Source organism: Macrobrachium nipponense, chromosome 1, assembly GCF_015104395.2.
Source record: "Macrobrachium nipponense isolate FS-2020 chromosome 1, ASM1510439v2, whole genome shotgun sequence".
Lineage (NCBI taxonomy): Eukaryota > Metazoa > Arthropoda > Malacostraca > Decapoda > Palaemonidae > Macrobrachium > Macrobrachium nipponense.
The window spans coordinates 216,853,523-216,858,522 of NC_087200.1; positions in this window are offsets into that span (position 1 = coordinate 216,853,523).

Consider the following 5,000-nt stretch of genomic DNA (forward strand, 5'->3'; position numbering starts at 1 on the left):
GAAATAAATCTTTTTTTAATATTTATTTGAAAAGCATTTTATGTTTGTACATTTTACTGTATTTAATTCTAATAATGATTTTATTCTATTAAATTTGCGTAAACTACCTCTAAGCATTGCGCAATGTTCATCATGAAGGAAATATGTGATAAAATACTTAATACTGTTCATTTATTAATAACAATACTCGATTAACATTAATAACTTTCGCATAAATACTTCATATACCTTCTCATTTCCACAAGCATTTATCTTATATAATAAAGTTCAGCTCGCTCTCTCTCTCTCTCTCTCTCTCTCTCTCTCTCTCTCTCTCTCTCTCTCTCTTGAAGGTAACTGCCTGAAGTTCTCACGATTTCCATTATGCATTGCATAATGTGATCAATCATAAACTTTCCAAAGGCCAGGCTTCCATCTCAATTCCACAACTTGAAAATATGTATAGGATTTATAAGCAAGATATTAATACATAAAAGGAATTCCAATTTGGGGCACTTTGATATTTCAATGGCCATTTCAATCCTTACTGGAATCTTTCTTTCATCCTGCAGCGTTAGGATAAATTTTTCATTATGTGCAAAAATATTTTAATAAGAGGTCAAAGCGAGCCTCCAGTTCCACCTGCAATCCTGTCAGTTTGTCTGTCTTTACCAGTGATGAAAGGTATTCTTTTCTTGGTACTCTGAAAATATTAGATGGATTTTTCAGGGTGGTGTGCTGGGATGGAGTGGAGAGCTTGGGGTGTTGGGGTGAGGTTTTGGGGGTGCGTAGGGTGGGGTGGGTTGGGGTGGTTATGAGGTGTTCGGGTGAGGGTTGGTGTGGTCGGTGGAGAAGGGGAGGGTGTTGGTGGGGGGAGTAAGGGTGGAGTGGAGGTGCGGTTTAGTGACTCGGTTGGGGTGTTGGGTGTGGTGCCGGTGAGGGGAGGTTGCTTGGGGTCGGGTTGGGGTGGAGTGAGATGAGGGGAGTGGATGACGATGGGTGGTGGCAATTAATCTTTCTTATAAGGTCAATATCTAGAGAGAAACAAAGCCATCAGAAGGTCATTTGTCACCCAGAGAATATTTGAAAAAGTTAACTAACTGATCGTTAACGATGACACAAACCATCTGACTAGGATTTCTGACTATCATTTCTGTGGGATTCGCTTATTTATGAAGTCACGTGCATCTATAGTGATTTTTTTAAGCATATATATATATATATATATATATATATATATATATATATATATATATATATATATATATTACATATGTGTGCATAAACATACACAATATCCTCATCATTATGTATGCAAATGTTATCTATAAGGCCTTGGAGTAATTCAGAACAACGAACGTTATCCCATTCCACTAAATTACTTTAACACGGTACAGGGGAAATGCAAATTAAATCGTTTTTATTATAATACGATTATCGCCTAGAGCTCCCTGTTTGTTGGTCTTTTATTTCCTAATTTAGGGTGATATTTGCCCTAGTGGCACATGTCTTATATCATAACGTTCTTGCAGTAATTTCAAACAGAGTAATAAAAGTATACTTTGTAATATAATAATAATAATAATAATAATAATAATAATAATAATAATAATAATAATAATAATAATAATAATAATAATAATAAAAATAACAATAATAATAATAATAATAATAACAATAATAATAATATAGCAAAATTTCCATATCTTTCTTCAGTATAGGGCTTTGAATTTATTACGTAAAATAGATCCGAATACAATTATCCATCAACGGATACAATACGGATATCAAACATAAACAGCTTTCCTTGAGGGAGAAATAGTCACAATCGAATAGTAAGACTGTACAGTGTCTTTTTTCTACTATTATTTCCCTGTGATAATGAGAATTATTCTTGTGAAAAAGTCCTTTCTTCCTTCAAGAAAGTTAAAGGGAAAGAAAGAAATGGAACTTTCTTTTCTCAGAGGTGCAATTTAGCACGGTCAATATTGAACTGAGAGAGAGAGAGAGAGAGAGAGAGAGTAGGAGGCAGGATCAGGTGCAGAGATGATGATCTTTGTAACTCCAATTAACAACAGCTGATCGCGGAGACTTGGTTCTTAAAATTCCATCTCTTACTTGCATCTCTTATTTGCATCTCGTTACATTCTGGAGGAAATGTACTGTTATAATTAAAATAGGAATCATTCAAGAATATATGAAAATCAAAGTAAACACAATTACTTCATTTAAATTTCTCACTCTCTCTCCCCTTTCATCACCATTTCTCTCTAATTTTCACTCTTTTCCTGTCAGACTGTCAGCCTGTTTATCTGTCTGTCTGTCTGTCTCTATTTTTAAACCCCCTCTCCCTTTCTTTGGTTTTTTTCTCTCTCTCGCTATTCATCCGCAAGTTTTATACATTTTAAAAAAAGACAAGAAGCATCTGAGACCATCTTTTTCTATTCCCCCACCTGAGCAGTCCGCTTTCATTAGCTAATGCGCATCCCTCGATATCAATGAGATATGGAGGACAGAAAAAATATAATCTGCAGTACAGAGATTTCATTTCTTCGTAATTAAGAAAAAAACAAAACGAGATTGAAATGCAAGATGTCTTTTTTCTCAGGGAAAAAATTAATTATTCTTATTCTCAAGGAAATGTGAAGATTGAAAAAAGCCGATATTCATCAATAACGTTCAGCCCTTTATGTGTTTTATTAATTTTCAGGGTTTTTGATAAATTATGTAAAAGTGTGTGAGTGTATAAGAGAGAGAGAGAGAGAGAGAGAGAGAGAAGAGAGAGAGAGAGAGAGAGAGCTCTACATTAAAAATCTTCCTCATAAATCTAATAGCATGTAAATGTCATGACCTCGGCATTACAAAGGCAGGAATTATCAAGGGCCCCACCTGACTTGAAATGCCATAAAAGCAGAGAGGTGTAAGAGCAGGTAATTTCTCGCACTTGCTGAGATTTAGTGTTATGCATCCACGAATGGGCCATTAAACGTCATGGGATGAAATTCCCTCAGTGACAATTGTCTTTTAAACTGCAAAGTATATTTATGTTGATATTTTAACTTGCTGACCTTAAAGAAGAAATTACATACTTCCATTTTAAGTTTGTTATTCAAATTGTGATATAGCAATCTATATCATTGGAATGACCCTTGGCACCTCTGATTTATTATAAGAGTTAGGGAATGTCTGATTTTACCAGTCAGTATAATCTTTGAGCCTCCAATAAATATTTAATTGTCTGTTTAGAACTCCTACTCATCTGGCAAGTGCGCAAACGATCATTTGTGGGATAAAGGAGTTGACATCAATCAATAAAATTATACTAACCAAGTAGTAGAGACTATATGATCCCTTTGTGACATAGCAAACTGAAGTATCTATAAAATTGTATTTGCACTACATCAAAGTATATCAGAAAAACACATCACAAACAGATTAAATACAAGACGTCGACTTGTTGGAAGACCTAATCAGCTGCCTAATACGATTATTTGCCAAAGATTCCACCTCCACATATGGCCTTTGACGTGTTTTCAACATTTTCGGGACAGGTGCAATATGCCAATGTGCGTTATGACTTGTTCTATTGTAGTGTAGTGTAGTCTACACTACAATAGATTAGGTGGACGGCAAAGTTGGGAGTGAGGTGTTCTTGTATACGAGAAAGAACACCATATTCTTGGAAGCTTAAATTTCAAGTCAATGGCCCTTGTGGTGCTCCATATGATAAGGTTCATCTTCTGAATAATAATAATAGTATGGTAACATGTTGAATTAAAGATTGGCCAGTCCAACTGATTAATGCAGCAGACAACACTCTACACGTTACTATCAATAACTGATATGTTCTTGTATGTTGGAGTAATTGGGTTTATGTTATATAGATGCTTCAAGACAGTTGCGTTCCTGCCACTTAATTAGCAACAAGTCCAGCTTACTCACCCGGTAGTACCTGGATGGGGATGCAAAGAGCAGGGCTCTCTAGGCATAGTTGTGATACTAAATGCTTTGTCTCTTCCTGGTTTCAACTCCTGGCGCCTGGTGGGAGACATTGACTAATGACTCATAGCAGGGGGGATTGACCTTTGTCAGCTAGGGACCATTTGCCAAAAAGACCTGACTGTCCTTTTTTTGTATTTAACCACAAAGCCTTCAAGGCTTTTTGATAGTGAGCATGACGATAATGATGATTGTTAGCTAACCTGTAATCGTTCCTATAAGGAAAGCATCCCGTTACAGAAAATATACAGAAGTTAGGAAATTAATGATAAAGGAGCAATTAACAATAACACCAAATAGGATAAAAAAAACAAAGGAAAACGAATATAAAACTTTGCAATATGAATTGAGACTCAATCCAGCTTTTAAACCAAAAATAAACGTTTGTACAAAATTACAAAAGCGTATTAAGTTGTGAAACGCGACTCTTCTATACCAAAATGTACAAAGAAATTGTCGAACCCAAAAAACTATATCTACCAAAAGTTTTGTCTCGCAAGGTGTGAATGTTTCAGTTCCATTTTCTAAATATCATTGTCAGGGGGTGTTGCTGAATTTCAGAGCAGTCTAAGTTAGGATGACGAGTATCATTCAGAAGTTCAGTTCGAACTGGCTTAGTAACTCACTGAAAATGTTGAAATGAAAATCGCTGTGTTCAAAACGTCTGGGAAGAAAATATTTGAATAGTTATTGTGTCAACTAAATTATCATTTTAAACTAAATTGAAACAAGAAAGAATATATATATATATATATATATATATATATATATATATATCATTCATATTACTGTAAAGTGGTATCGTTATGTTGATGATTGTTTAGCTGTTCTTCCTGTCGGTATTGATGTAAATGATTTACTCTCTAAATTAAATAACCAGGTACCATCGATTAAGTTTACTCTAGAATTAGAAAAAGACAATTGCCTCCCTTTCTTAGACGTTTTGATACATAGAGAACCATTTCAATGTAAATTCAGTAATTATAGGAAACCGACTAACAACTTAACTTATGTTCATTTCT